Raw genomic sequence first — 16,704 nt, 5'->3', positions numbered from 1 at the left:
GGTTTTGAAACTGCAGTCAGAAAAAAAATTACATCCATATCAACATTTTATCAGCTCCGGACCTGTCGTTTTGGTCAAAAAATGAAAATTCTAAAAGTTCCTGTTTTTCTGCTTTAAACTCTAGGTACACATCCAAAATGCATTAATGAGTTGAAAGAAGTGAATTCTGGTGCATGGTTTTGAAATCGCAGTCAGAAAAAAAAAAAAAACATCCTTATCAACATTTTTATCAGCTCCGGTCCTGTCGTTTTGGTCAAAAAATGAAAATTCTAAAAGTTCCTGTTTTTCTGCTTTAAACTCTAGGTACACATCCAAAATGCATTACTAAGATGAAAGAAGTTGATTCTGGTGCATGGTTTTGAAACCGCAGTCAGAAAAAAAATGACATCCATATCAACATTTTTATCAGCTCCAGACCTGTCGTTTTGGTCAAAAAATGAAAATTCTAAAAGTTCCTGTTTTTCTGCTTTAAACTCTAGGTACACATCCAAAATGAATTACTGAGTTGAAAGAAGTTGATTCTGGTGCATGGTTTTGAAACCACAGTCAGAAAAAAATTACATCCATATCAACATTTTTATCAGCTCCGGACCTGTCGTTTTGGTCAAAAAATGAAAATTCTAAAAGTTCCTATTTTTCTGCTTTAAACTCTAGGTACACATCCAAAATGTATTACTGAGTTAAAAGAAGTTGATTCTGGTGCATGGTTTTGAAACCGCAGTCAGAAAAAAATTACATCCATATCAACATTTTTATCAGCTCCGGTCCTGTTGTTTTGGTCAAAAAATGAAAATTCTAAAAGTTCCTGTTTTTCTGCTATAAACTCTAGGTACACATCCAAAATGTATTACTGAGTTGAAAGAAGTTGATTCTGGTGCATGGTTTTGAAACCGCAGTCAGAAAAAAAATTACATCCATATCAACATTTTTATCAGCTCCGGACCTGTCGTTTTGGTCAAAAAATGAAAATTCTAAAAGTTCCTGTTTTTCTGCTTTAAACTCTAGGTACACATCCAAAATGCATTACTGAGTTGAAAGAAGTTGATTCTGGTGCATGGTTTTGAAACTGCAGTCAGAAAAAAAATTACATCCATATCAACATTTTATCAGCTCCGGACCTGTCGTTTTGGTCAAAAAATGAAAATTCTAAAAGTTCCTGTTTTCCTGCTTTAAACTCTAGGTACACATCCAAAATGCATTACTGAGTTGAAAGAAGTGAATTCTGGTGCATGGTTTTGAAATCGCAGTCAGAAAAAAAAAAAAAACATCCTTATCAACATTTTTATCAGCTCCGGTCCTGTCGTTTTGGTCAAAAAATTAAAATTCTAAAAGTTCCTGTTTTTCTGCTTTAAACTCTAGGTACACATCCAAAATGTATTACTGAGTTGAAAGAAGTTGATTCTGGTGCATGGTTTTGAAACCGCAGTCAGAAAAAAAATGACATCAATATCAACATTTTTGTCAACTCCGGTCCTGTCGTTTTGGTCAAAAAAATGAAAATTCTAAAAGATCCTGTTTTTCTGCTGTAAACTCTAGGTACACATCAAAATGCATTACTGAGTTGAAAGAAGTGAATTCTGGTGCATGGTTTTGAAATCGCAGTCAGAAAAAAATTACATCCATATCAACATTTTTATCAGCTCCGGTCCTGTCGTTTTGGTCAAAAAATTAAAATTCTAAAAGTTCCTGTTTTTCTGCTTTAAACTCTAGGTACACATCAAAATGCATTACTGAGTTGAAAGAAGTGAATTCTGGTGCGAGGTTTTGAAACCGCAGTCAGAAACAAAATTACATCCATATCAACATTTTTATCAGCTCCGGACCTGTCGTTTTGGTCAAAAAATGAAAAATCTAAAAGTTCCTGTTTTTCTGCTTTAAACTCTAGGTACACATCCAAAAAGCATTACTGAGTTTAAAGAAGTTGATTCTGGTGCATGGTTTTGAAACTGCAGTCAGAAAAAAAATTACAACCATATCAACATTTTTATCAGCTCCGGACCTGTCGTTTTGGTCAAAAAAATGAAAATTCTAAAAGTTCCTGTTTTTCTGCTTTAAACTCTAGGTACACATCCAAAATGCATTACTGAGTTGAAAGAAGTGAATTCTGGTGCATGGTTTTGAAACTGCAGTCAGAAAAAAAAATACATCCATATCAACATTTTATCAGCTCCGAACCTGTCGTTTTGGTCAAAAAATGAAAATTCTAAAAGTTCCTGTTTTTCTGCTTTAAACTCTAGGTACACATCCAAAATGCATTAATGAGTTGAAAGAAGTGAATTCTGGTGCATGGTTTTGAAATCGCAGTCAGAAAAAAAAAACATCCTTATCAACATTTTTATCAGCTCCGGTCTTGTCGTTTTGGTCAAAAAATGAAAATTCTAAAAGTTCCTGTTTTTCTGCTTTAAACTCTAGGTACATATCCAAAATGCATTACTGAGATGAAAGAAGTTGATTCTGGTGCATGGTTTTGAAACCGCAGTCAGAAAAAAAATTACATCCATATCAACATTTTTATCAGCTCCGGACCTGTCGTTTTGGTCAAAAAATGAAAATTCTAAAAGTTCCTGTTTTTCTGCTTTAAACTCTAGGTACACATCCAAAAAGCATTACTGAGTTTAAAGAAGTTGATTCTGGTGCATGGTTTTGAAACTGCAGTCAGAAAAAAAATTACAACCATATCAACATTTTTATCAGCTCCGGACCTGTCGTTTTGGTCAAAAAAATGAAAATTCTAAAAGTTCCTGTTTTTCTGCTTTAAACTCTAGGTACACATCCAAAATGCATTACTGAGTTGAAAGAAGTGAATTCTGGTGCATGGTTTTGAAACTGCAGTCAGAAAAAAAATTACATCCATATCAACATTTTATCAGCTCCGGACCTGTCGTTTTGGTCAAAAAATGAAAATTCTAAAAGTTCCTGTTTTTCTGCTTTAAACTCTAGGTACACATCCAAAATGCATTAATGAGTTGAAAGAAGTGAATTCTGGTGCATGGTTTTGAAATCGCAGTCAGAAAAAAAAAAAACATCCTTATCAACATTTTTATCAGCTCCGGTCCTGTCGTTTTGGTCAAAAAATGAAAATTCTAAAAGTTCCTGTTTTTCTGCTTTAAACTCTAGGTACACATCAAAATGCATTACTGAGTTGAAAGAAGTGAATTCTGGTGCATGGTTTTTAAATCGCAGTCAGAAAAAAATTACATCCATATCAACATTTTTATCAGCTCCGGACCTGTCGTTTTGGTCAAAAAATGAAAAATCTAAAAGTTCCTGTTTTTCTGCTTTAAACTCTAGGTACACATCCAAAATGCATTACTGAGATGAAAGAAGTTGATTCTGGTGCATGGTTTTGAAACCGCAGTCAGAAAGAAATTACATCCATATCAACATTTTTATCAGCTCCAGACCTGTCGTTTTGGTCAAAAAATAAAAAAAATTCTAAAAGTTCCTGTTTTTCTGCTTTAAACTCTAGGTACACATCCAAAATGAATTACTGAGTTGAAAGAAGTTGATTCTGGTGCATGGTTTTGAAACCACAGTCAGAAAAAAATTACATCCATATCAACATTTTTATCAGCTCCGGACCTGTCGTTTTGGTCAAAAAATGAAAATTCTAAAAGTTCCTATTTTTCTGCTTTAAACTCTAGGTACACATCCAAAATGTATTACTGAGTTAAAAGAAGTTGATTCTGGTGCATGGTTTTGAAACCGCAGTCAGAAAAAAATTACATCCATATCAACATTTTTATCAGCTCCGGTCCTGTTGTTTTGGTCAAAAAATGAAAATTCTAAAAGTTCCTATTTTTCTGCTATAAACTCTAGGTACACATCCAAAATGTATTACTGAGTTGAAAGAAGTTGATTCTGGTGCATGGTTTTGAAACCGCAGTCAGAAAAAAAATTACATCCATATCAACATTTTTATCAGCTCCGGACCTGTCGTTTTGGTCAAAAAATTAAAATTCTAAAAGTTCCTGTTTTTCTGCTTTAAACTCTAGGTACACATCAAAATGCATTACTGAGTTGAAAGAAGTGAATTCTGGTGCATGGTTTTATAATCGCAGTCAGAAAAAAAATTACATCCATATCAACATTTTTATCAGCTCCGGACGTGTCGTTTTGGTCAAAAAATGAAAATTCTAAAACTTCCTGTTTTTCTGCTTTAAACTCTAGGTACACATCCAAAATGCATTACTGAGTTGAAAGAAGTGAATTCTGGTGCATGGTTTTGAAATCGCAGTCAGAAAAAAAATTGGTACTTGTTTCCTAGCACGGCCACAACGATTTAGATCGTTGTGGTCGTAAGATAAAAAATCGGATCGATCGCATCGCATGCGATTTGGTCGCATGCGATGCGACCGATCCGACCGACCGATTTTTCACCCGATTTTTTTTTTTTTTCACCTGATTATTTTTAATTGCCCCCCCAAATGTTACTAAGTGGGCTAGACCCCACGATAGACGTCAACCCGAAGCGTGGCGAGCGCAGCGAGCCCGCGAGGGGCGGCGGTGCGCGTCCTCCGACCTTTTCATTCCCCTACTATCCACTAAGGCGTGGAGTGAGAATAGAATAGTGTGGCGAGCGCAGCGAGCCACCGAGCCCGAAGCGTGGCGAGCGCAGCGAGCCCCGCGAGGGGACGCGTATAACTTCACAGGTATACGCGTCCCCTCGCGGGGCTCGCTGCGCTCGCCACGCTTCGGGCTCGGTGGCTCGCTGCGCTCGCCACACTATTCTATTCTCACTCCACGCCCTAGTGGATAGTAGGGGAATGAAAAGGTCGTAGGACGCGCACCGCCGCCCCTCGCGGGCTCGCTGCGCTCGCCACGCTTCGGGTTGACGTCTATCGTGGGGTCATGGCGGGCACATAAAAAATGTGAAATGGGTCATATTGGCCCATTTCACCTTTTTTATCATTTTTCCCTATGTGAGATGGACTTAATCAAGTCCATCTCATCTTGTGCCATTATAATGGCACAAGACCGACAAGATCCTCCCGATTTCAATGTTAAAAGATTTTTTAACATTGAAGTCTATGGAAAAATCGGGTCAATCGGTCGGTCGCATCGCGGCCGATTTTAATTGGTCGCGACCGACCGATTGACCCGATTTCTGTCAATCAAAGGGAAAAAATGGTAAAAAATCGGCCACATCGTGAGGATCGTGTCCCTTAATTAAGAGCCACGATCACTCACGATTGTGGCCGTTCTAGGAAACAAGTACCAAAAAATTACATCCATATCAACATTTTTATCAGCTCCGGACCTGTCGTTTTGGTCAAAAAATGAAAATTCTAAAAGTTCCTGTTTTTCTGCTTTAAACTCTAGGTACACATCCAAAATGTATTACTGAGTTGAAAGTAGTTGATTCTGGTGCATGGTTTTGAAACCGCAGTCAGAAAAAAAATTACATCCATATCAACATTTTTATCAGCTCCGGACCTGTCGTTTTGGTCAAAAAATTTAAATTCTAAAAGTTCCTGTTTTTCTGCTTTAAACTCTAGGTACACATCAAAATGCATTACTGAGTTGAAAGAAGTGAATTCTGGTGCATGGTTTTATATTCGCAGTCAGAAAAAAAATTACATCCATATCAACATTTTTATCAGCTCCGGACCTGTCGTTTTGGTCAAAAAATGAAAATTCTAAAACTTCCTGTTTTTCTGCTTTAAACTCTAGGTACACATCCAAAATGCATTACTGAGTTGAAAGAAGTGAATTCTGGTGCATGGTTTTGAAATCGGAGTCAGAAAAAAAATTACATCCATATCAACATTTTTATCAGCTCCGGACCTGTCGTTTTGGTCAAAAAATAAAAATTCTAAAAGTTCCTGTTTTTCTGCTTTAAACTCTAGGTACACATCCAAAATGCATTACTGAGTTGAAAGAAGTTGATTCTGGTGCATGGTTTTGAAACCGCAGTCAGAAAAAAAATTACATCCATATCAACATTTTTATCAGCTCCGGACCTGTCGTTTTGGTCAAAAAATTAAAATTCTAAAAGTTCCTGTTTTTCTGCTTTAAACTCTAGGTACACATCAAAATGCATTACTGAGTTGAAAGAAGTGAATTCTGGTGCATGGTTTTATAATCGCAGTCAGAAAAAAAATTACATCCATATCAACATTTTTATCAGCTCCGGACGTGTCGTTTTGGTCAAAAAATGAAAATTCTAAAACTTCCTGTTTTTCTGCTTTAAACTCTAGGTACACATCCAAAATGCATTACTGAGTTGAAAGAAGTGAATTCTGGTGCATGGTTTTGAAATCGCAGTCAGAAAAAAAATTACATCCATATCAACATTTTTATCAGCTCCGGACCTGTCGTTTTGGTCAAAAAATGAAAATTCTAAAAGTTCCTGTTTTTCTGCTTTAAACTCTAGGTACACATCCAAAATGTATTACTGAGTTGAAAGTAGTTGATTCTGGTGCATGGTTTTGAAACCGCAGTCAGAAAAAAAATTACATCCATATCAACATTTTTATCAGCTCCGGACCTGTCGTTTTGGTCAAAAAATTTAAATTCTAAAAGTTCCTGTTTTTCTGCTTTAAACTCTAGGTACACATCAAAATGCATTACTGAGTTGAAAGAAGTGAATTCTGGTGCATGGTTTTATATTCGCAGTCAGAAAAAAAATTACATCCATATCAACATTTTTATCAGCTCCGGACCTGTCGTTTTGGTCAAAAAATGAAAATTCTAAAACTTCCTGTTTTTCTGCTTTAAACTCTAGGTACACATCCAAAATGCATTACTGAGTTGAAAGAAGTGAATTCTGGTGCATGGTTTTGAAATCGCAGTCAGAAAAAAAATTACATCCATATCAACATTTTTATCAGCTCCGGACCTGTCGTTTTGGTCAAAAAATAAAAATTCTAAAAGTTCCTGTTTTTCTGCTTTAAACTCTAGGTACACATCCAAAATGCATTACTGAGTTGAAAGAAGTTGATTCTGGTGCATGGTTTTGAAACTGCAGTCAGAAAAAAAATTACATCCATATCAACATTTTATCAGCTCCGGACCTGTCGTTTTGGTCAAAAAATGAAAATTCTAAAAGTTCCTGTTTTCCTGCTTTAAACTCTAGGTACACATCCAAAATGCATTACTGAGTTGAAAGAAGTGAATTCTGGTGCATGGTTTTGAAATCGCAGTCAGAAAAAAAAAAACATCCTTATCAACATTTTTATCAGCTCCGGTCCTGTCGTTTTGGTCAAAAAATTAAAATTCTAAAAGTTCCTGTTTTTCTGCTTTAAACTCTAGGTACACATCAAAATGCATTACTGAGTTGAAAGAAGTGAATTCTGGTGCATGGTTTTATAATCGCAGTCAGAAAAAAAATTACATCCATATCAACATTTTTATCAGCTCCGGACGTGTCGTTTTGGTCAAAAAATGAAAATTCTAAAACTTCCTGTTTTTCTGCTTTAAACTCTAGGTACACATCCAAAATGCATTACTGAGTTGAAAGAAGTGAATTCTGGTGCATGGTTTTGAAATCGCAGTCAGAAAAAAAATTACATCCATATCAACATTTTTATCAGCTCCGGACCTGTCGTTTTGGTCAAAAAATGAAAATTCTAAAAGTTCCTGTTTTTCTGCTTTAAACTCTAGGTACACATCCAAAATGCATTACTGAGTTGAAAGAAGTTGATTCTGGTGCATGGTTTTGAAACTGCAGTCAGAAAAAAAATTACATCCATATCAACATTTTATCAGCTCCGGACCTGTCGTTTTGGTCAAAAAATGAAAATTCTAAAAGTTCCTGTTTTCCTGCTTTAAACTCTAGGTACACATCCAAAATGCATTACTGAGTTGAAAGAAGTGAATTCTGGTGCATGGTTTTGAAATCGCAGTCAGAAAAAAAAAAAACATCCTTATCAACATTTTTATCAGCTCCGGTCCTGTCGTTTTGGTCAAAAAATTAAAATTCTAAAAGTTCCTGTTTTTCTGCTTTAAACTCTAGGTACACATCCAAAATGTATTACTGAGTTGAAAGAAGTTGATTCTGGTGCATGGTTTTGAAACCGCAGTCAGAAAAAAAATGACATCAATATCAACATTTTTATCAACTCCGGTCCTGTCGTTTTGGTCAAAAAAATGAAAATTCTAAAAGTTCCTGTTTTTCTGCTTTAAACTCTAGGTACACATCCAAAATGAATTACTGAGTTGAAAGAAGTTGATTCTGGTGCATGGTTTTGAAACCGCAGTCAGAAAAAAATTACATCCATATCAACATTTTTATCAGCTCCGGACCTGTCGTTTTGGTCAAAAAATGAAAATTCTAAAAGTTCCTATTTTTCTGCTTTAAACTCTAGGTACACATCCAAAATGTATTACTGAGTTGAAAGAAGTTGATTCTGGTGCATGGTTTTGAAACCGCAGTCAGAAAAAAAATTACATCTATATCAACATTTTTATCAGCTCCGGTCCTGTTGTTTTGGTCAAAAAATGAAAATTCTAAAAGTTCCTGTTTTTCTGCTTTAAACTCTAGGTACACATCCAAAATGTATTACTGAGTTGAAAGTAGTTGATTCTGGTGCATGGTTTTGAAACCGCAGTCAGAAAAAAAATTACATCCATATCAACATTTTTATCAGCTCCGGACCTGTCGTTTTGGTCAAAAAATTTAAATTCTAAAAGTTCCTGTTTTTCTGCTTTAAACTCTAGGTACACATCAAAATGCATTACTGAGTTGAAAGAAGTGAATTCTGGTGCATGGTTTTATATTCGCAGTCAGAAAAAAAATTACATCCATATCAACATTTTTATCAGCTCCGGACCTGTCGTTTTGGTCAAAAAATGAAAATTCTAAAACTTCCTGTTTTTCTGCTTTAAACTCTAGGTACACATCAAAAATGCTTTACTGAGTTGAAAGAAGTGAATTCTGGTGCATGGTTTTGAAATCGCAGTCAGAAAAAAAATTACATCCATATCAACATTTTTATCAGCTCCGGACCTGTCATTTTGGTCAAAAAATAAAAATTCTAAAAGTTCCTGTTTTTCTGCTTTAAACTCTAGGTACACATCCAAAATGCATTACTGAGTTGAAAGAAGTTGATTCTGGTGCATGGTTTTGAAACTGCAGTCAGAAAAATAATTACATCCATATCAACATTTTATCAGCTCCGGACCTGTCGTTTTGGTCAAAAAATGAAAATTCTAAAAGTTCCTGTTTTCCTGCTTTAAACTCTAGGTACACATCCAAAATGCATTACTGAGTTGAAAGAAGTGAATTCTGGTGCATGGTTTTGAAATCGCAGTCAGAAAAAAAAAAACATCCTTATCAACATTTTTATCAGCTCCGGTCCTGTCGTTTTGGTCAAAAAATTAAAATTCTAAAAGTTCCTGTTTTTCTGCTTTAAACTCTAGGTACACATCCAAAATGTATTACTGAGTTGAAAGTAGTTGATTCTGGTGCATGGTTTTGAAACCGCAGTCAGAAAAAAAATTACATCCATATCAACATTTTTATCAGCTCCGGACCTGTCGTTTTGGTCAAAAAATTTAAATTCTAAAAGTTCCTGTTTTTCTGCTTTAAACTCTAGGTACACATCAAAATGCATTACTGAGTTGAAAGAAGTGAATTCTGGTGCATGGTTTTATATTCGCAGTCAGAAAAAAAATTACATCCATATCAACATTTTTATCAGCTCCGGACCTGTCGTTTTGGTCAAAAAATGAAAATTCTAAAACTTCCTGTTTTTCTGCTTTAAACTCTAGGTACACATCCAAAATGCATTACTGAGTTGAAAGAAGTGAATTCTGGTGCATGGTTTTGAAATCGCAGTCAGAAAAAAAATTACATCCATATCAACATTTTTATCAGCTCCGGACCTGTCGTTTTGGTCAAAAAATAAAAATTCTAAAAGTTCCTGTTTTTCTGCTTTAAACTCTAGGTACACATCCAAAATGCATTACTGAGTTGAAAGAAGTTGATTCTGGTGCATGGTTTTGAAACTGCAGTCAGAAAAAAAATTACATCCATATCAACATTTTATCAGCTCCGGACCTGTCGTTTTGGTCAAAAAATGAAAATTCTAAAAGTTCCTGTTTTCCTGCTTTAAACTCTAGGTACACATCCAAAATGCATTACTGAGTTGAAAGAAGTGAATTCTGGTGCATGGTTTTGAAATCGCAGTCAGAAAAAAAAAACATCCTTATCAACATTTTTATCAGCTCCGGTCCTGTCGTTTTGGTCAAAAAATTAAAATTCTAAAAGTTCCTGTTTTTCTGCTTTAAACTCTAGGTACACATCAAAATGCATTACTGAGTTGAAAGAAGTGAATTCTGGTGCATGGTTTTATAATCGCAGTCAGAAAAAAAATTACATCCATATCAACATTTTTATTAGCTCCGGACGTGTCGTTTTGGTCAAAAAATGAAAATTCTAAAACTTCCTGTTTTTCTGCTTTAAACTCTAGGTACACATCCAAAATGCATTACTGAGTTGAAAGAAGTGAATTCTGGTGCATGGTTTTGAAATCACAGTCAGAAAAAAAATTACATCCATATCAACATTTTTATCAGCTCCGGACCTGTCGTTTTGGTCAAAAAATGAAAATTCTAAAAGTTCCTGTTTTTCTGCTTTAAACTCTAGGTACACATCCAAAATGCATTACTGAGTTGAAAGAAGTTGATTCTGGTGCATGGTTTTGAAACTGCAGTCAGAAAAAAAATTACATCCATATCAACATTTTATCAGCTCCGGACCTGTCGTTTTGGTCAAAAAATGAAAATTCTAAAAGTTCCTGTTTTCCTGCTTTAAACTCTAGGTACACATCCAAAATGCATTACTGAGTTGAAAGAAGTGAATTCTGGTGCATGGTTTTGAAATCGCAGTCAGAAAAAAAAAAAACATCCTTATCAACATTTTTATCAGCTCCGGTCCTGTCGTTTTGGTCAAAAAATTAAAATTCTAAAAGTTCCTGTTTTTCTGCTTTAAACTCTAGGTACACATCCAAAATGTATTACTGAGTTGAAAGAAGTTGATTCTGGTGCATGGTTTTGAAACCGCAGTCAGAAAAAAAATGACATCAATATCAACATTTTTATCAACTCCGGTCCTGTCGTTTTGGTCAAAAAAATGAAAATTCTAAAAGTTCCTGTTTTTCTGCTTTAAACTCTAGGTACACATCCAAAATGAATTACTGAGTTGAAAGAAGTTGATTCTGGTGCATGGTTTTGAAACCGCAGTCAGAAAAAAATTACATCCATATCAACATTTTTATCAGCTCCGGACCTGTCGTTTTGGTCAAAAAATGAAAATTCTAAAAGTTCCTATTTTTCTGCTTTAAACTCTAGGTACACATCCAAAATGTATTACTGAGTTGAAAGAAGTTGATTCTGGTGCATGGTTTTGAAACCGCAGTCAGAAAAAAAATTACATCTATATCAACATTTTTATCAGCTCCGGTCCTGTTGTTTTGGTCAAAAAATGAAAATTCTAAAAGTTCCTGTTTTTCTGCTTTAAACTCTAGGTACACATCCAAAATGTATTACTGAGTTGAAAGTAGTTGATTCTGGTGCATGGTTTTGAAACCGCAGTCAGAAAAAAAATTACATCCATATCAACATTTTTATCAGCTCCGGACCTGTCGTTTTGGTCAAAAAATTTAAATTCTAAAAGTTCCTGTTTTTCTGCTTTAAACTCTAGGTACACATCAAAATGCATTACTGAGTTGAAAGAAGTGAATTCTGGTGCATGGTTTTATATTCGCAGTCAGAAAAAAAATTACATCCATATCAACATTTTTATCAGCTCCGGACCTGTCGTTTTGGTCAAAAAATGAAAATTCTAAAACTTCCTGTTTTTCTGCTTTAAACTCTAGGTACACATCCAAAATGCTTTACTGAGTTGAAAGAAGTGAATTCTGGTGCATGGTTTTGAAATCGCAGTCAGAAAAAAAATTACATCCATATCAACATTTTTATCAGCTCCGGACCTGTCGTTTTGGTCAAAAAATAAAAATTCTAAAAGTTCCTGTTTTTCTGCTTTAAACTCTAGGTACACATCCAAAATGCATTACTGAGTTGAAAGAAGTTGATTCTGGTGCATGGTTTTGAAACTGCAGTCAGAAAAATAATTACATCCATATCAACATTTTATCAGCTCCGGACCTGTCGTTTTGGTCAAAAAATGAAAATTCTAAAAGTTCCTGTTTTCCTGCTTTAAACTCTAGGTACACATCCAAAATGCATTACTGAGTTGAAAGAAGTGAATTCTGGTGCATGGTTTTGAAATCGCAGTCAGAAAAAAAAAAACATCCTTATCAACATTTTTATCAGCTCCGGTCCTGTCGTTTTGGTCAAAAAATTAAAATTCTAAAAGTTCCTGTTTTTCTGCTTTAAACTCTAGGTACACATCCAAAATGTATTACTGAGTTGAAAGAAGTTGATTCTGGTGCATGGTTTTGAAACCGCAGTCAGAAAAAAAATGACATCAATATCAACATTTTTATCAACTCCGGTCCTGTCGTTTTGGTCAAAAAAATGAAAATTCTAAAAGATCCTGTTTTTCTGCTGTAAACTCTAGGTACACATCAAAATGCATTACTGAGTTGAAAGAAGTGAATTCTGGTGCATGGTTTTGAAATCGCAGTCAGAAAAAAAAATTACATCCATATCAACATTTTTATCAGCTCCGGACCTGTCGTTTTGGTCAAAAAATGAAAAATCTAAAAGTTCCTGTTTTTCTGCTTTAAACTCTAGGTACATATCCAAAATGCATTACTGAGATGAAAGAAGTTGATTCTGGTGCATGGTTTTGAAACCGCAGTCAGAAAAAAAATTACATCCATATCAACATTTTTATCAGCTCCGGACCTGTCGTTTTGGTCAAAAAATGAAAATTCTAAAAGTTCCTGTTTTTCTTCTTTAAACTCTAGGTACACATCCAAAAAGCATAACTGAGTTTAAAGAAGTTGATTCTGGTGCATGGTTTTGAAACTGCAGTCAGAAAAAAAATTACAACCATATCAACATTTTTATCAGCTCCGGACCTGTCGTTTTGGTCAAAAAAATGAAAATTCTAAAAGTTCCTGTTTTTCTGCTTTAAACTCTAGGTACACATCCAAAATGCATTACTGAGTTGAAAGAAGTGAATTCTGGTGCATGGTTTTGAAACTGCAGTCAGAAAAAAAATTACATCCATATCAACATTTTATCAGCTCCGGACCTGTCGTTTTGGTCAAAAAATGAAAATTCTAAAAGTTCCTGTTTTTCTGCTTTAAACTCTAGGTACACATCCAAAATGCATTAATGAGTTGAAAGAAGTGAATTCTGGTGCATGGTTTTGAAATCGCAGTCAGAAAAAAAAAACATCCATATCAACATTTTTATCAGCTCCGGTCCTGTCGTTTTGGTCAAAAAATGAAAATTCTAAAAGTTCCTGTTTTTCTGCTTTAAACTCTAGGTACATATCCAAAATGCATTACTGAGATGAAAGAAGTTGATTCTGGTGCATGGTTTTGAAACCGCAGTCAGAAAAAAAATTACATCCATATCAACATTTTTATCACCTCCGGACCTGTCGTTTTGGTCAAAAAATAAAAATTCTAAAAGTTCCTGTTTTTCTGCTTTAAACTCTAGGTACACATCCAAAAAGCATTACTGAGTTTAAAGAAGTTGATTCTGGTGCATGGTTTTGAAACTGCAGTCAGAAAAAAAAATTACAACCATATCAACATTTTTATCAGCTCCGGACCTGTCGTTTTGGTCAAAAAAATGAAAATTCTAAAAGTTCCTGTTTTTCTGCTTTAAACTCTAGGTACACATCCAAAATGCATTACTGAGTTGAAAGAAGTGAATTCTGGTGCATGGTTTTGAAACTGCAGTCAGAAAAAAAATTACATCCATATCAACATTTTATCAGCTCCGGACCTGTCGTTTTGGTCAAAAAATGAAAATTCTAAAAGTTCCTGTTTTTCTGCTTTAAACTCTAGGTACACATCCAAAATGCATTAATGAGTTGAAAGAAGTGAATTCTGGTGCATGGTTTTGAAATCGCAGTCAGAAAAAAAAAAAAAAAACATCCTTATCAACATTTTTATCAGCTCCGGTCCTGTCGTTTTGGTCAAAAAATGAAAATTCTAAAAGTTCCTGTTTTTCTGCTTTAAACTCTAGGTACACATCAAAATGCATTACTGAGTTGAAAGAAGTGAATTCTGGTGCATGGTTTTTAAATCGCAGTCAGAAAAAAATTACATCCATATCAACATTTTTATCAGCTCCGGACCTGTCGTTTTGGTCAAAAAATGAAAAATCTAAAAGTTCCTGTTTTTCTGCTTTAAACTCTAGGTACACATCCAAAATGCATTACTAAGATGAAAGAAGTTAATTCTGGTGCATGGTTTTGAAACCGCAGTCAGAAAAAAAATGACATCCATATCAACATTTTTATCAGCTCCAGACCTGTCGTTTTGGTCAAAAAATGAAAATTCTAAAAGTTCCTGTTTTTCTGCTTTAAACTCTAGGTACACATCCAAAATGAATTACTGAGTTGAAAGAAGTTGATTCTGGTGCATGGTTTTGAAACCACAGTCAGAAAAAAATTACATCCATATCAACATTTTTATCAGCTCCGGACCTGTCGTTTTGGTCAAAAAATGAAAATTCTAAAAGTTCCTATTTTTCTGCTTTAAACTCTAGGTACACATCCAAAATGCATTACTGAGTTGAAAGAAGTGAATTCTGGTGCATGGTTTTGAAATCGCAGTCAGAAAAAAAATTACATCCATATCAACATTTTTATCAGCTCCGGACCTGTCGTTTTGGTCAAAAAATAAAAATTCTAAAAGTTCCTGTTTTTCTGCTTTAAACTCTAGGTACACATCCAAAATGCATTACTGAGTTGAAAGAAGTTGATTCTGGTGCATGGTTTTGAAACTGCAGTCAGAAAAAAAATTACATCCATATCAACATTTTATCAGCTCCGGACCTGTCGTTTTGGTCAAAAAATGAAAATTCTAAAAGTTCCTGTTTTCCTGCTTTAAACTCTAGGTACACATCCAAAATGCATTACTGAGTTGAAAGAAGTGAATTCTGGTGCATGGTTTTGAAATCGCAGTCAGAAAAAAAAAAACATCCTTATCAACATTTTTATCAGCTCCGGTCCTGTCGTTTTGGTCAAAAAATTAAAATTCTAAAAGTTCCTGTTTTTCTGCTTTAAACTCTAGGTACACATCAAAATGCATTACTGAGTTGAAAGAAGTGAATTCTGGTGCATGGTTTTATAATCGCAGTCAGAAAAAAAATTACATCCATATCAACATTTTTATCAGCTCCGGACGTGTCGTTTTGGTCAAAAAATGAAAATTCTAAAACTTCCTGTTTTTCTGCTTTAAACTCTAGGTACACATCCAAAATGCATTACTGAGTTGAAAGAAGTGAATTCTGGTGCATAGTTTTGAAATCGCAGTCAGAAAAAAAATTACATCCATATCAACATTTTTATCAGCTCCGGACCTGTCGTTTTGGTCAAAAAATGAAAATTCTAAAAGTTCCTGTTTTTCTGCTTTAAACTCTAGGTACACATCCAAAATGCATTACTGAGTTGAAAGAAGTTGATTCTGGTGCATGGTTTTGAAACTGCAGTCAGAAAAAAAATTACATCCATATCAACATTTTATCAGCTCCGGACCTGTCGTTTTGGTCAAAAAATGAAAATTCTAAAAGTTCCTGTTTTCCTGCTTTAAACTCTAGGTACACATCCAAAATGCATTACTGAGTTGAAAGAAGTGAATTCTGGTGCATGGTTTTGAAATCGCAGTCAGAAAAAAAAAAAACATCCTTATCAACATTTTTATCAGCTCCGGTCCTGTCGTTTTGGTCAAAAAATTAAAATTCTAAAAGTTCCTGTTTTTCTGCTTTAAACTCTAGGTACACATCCAAAATGTATTACTGAGTTGAAAGAAGTTGATTCTGGTGCATGGTTTTGAAACCGCAGTCAGAAAAAAAATGACATCAATATCAACATTTTTATCAACTCCGGTCCTGTCGTTTTGGTCAAAAAAATGAAAATTCTAAAAGTTCCTGTTTTTCTGCTTTAAACTCTAAGTACACATCCAAAATGAATTACTGAGTTGAAAGAAGTTGATTCTGGTGCATGGTTTTGAAACCGCAGTCAGAAAAAAATTACATCCATATCAACATTTTTATCAGCTCCGGACCTGTCGTTTTGGTCAAAAAATGAAAATTCTAAAAGTTCCTATTTTTCTGCTTTAAACTCTAGGTACACATCCAAAATGTATTACTGAGTTGAAAGAAGTTGATTCTGGTGCATGGTTTTGAAACCGCAGTCAGAAAAAAAATTACATCTATATCAACATTTTTATCAGCTCCGGTCCTGTTGTTTTGGTCAAAAAATGAAAATTCTAAAAGTTCCTGTTTTTCTGCTTTAAACTCTAGGTACACATCCAAAATGTATTACTGAGTTGAAAGTAGTTGATTCTGGTGCATGGTTTTGAAACCGCAGTCAGAAAAAAAATTACATCCATATCAACATTTTTATCAGCTCCGGACCTGTCGTTTTGGTCAAAAAATTTAAATTCTAAAAGTTCCTGTTTTTCTGCTTTAAACTCTAGGTACACATCAAAATGCATTACTGAGTTGAAAGAAGTGAATTCTGGTGCATGGTTTTATATTCGCAGTCAGAAAAAAAATTACATCCATATCAACATTTTTATCAGCTCCGGACCTGTCGTTTTGGTCAAA

This window comes from Crinia signifera, chromosome 19 (genome assembly GCF_055691185.1).
Source record: "Crinia signifera chromosome 19, ASM5569118v1, whole genome shotgun sequence".
Lineage (NCBI taxonomy): Eukaryota > Metazoa > Chordata > Amphibia > Anura > Myobatrachidae > Crinia > Crinia signifera.
The sequence above is the reverse complement of the archived record's forward strand: the minus strand, read 5'-3'. Positions refer to the sequence as shown.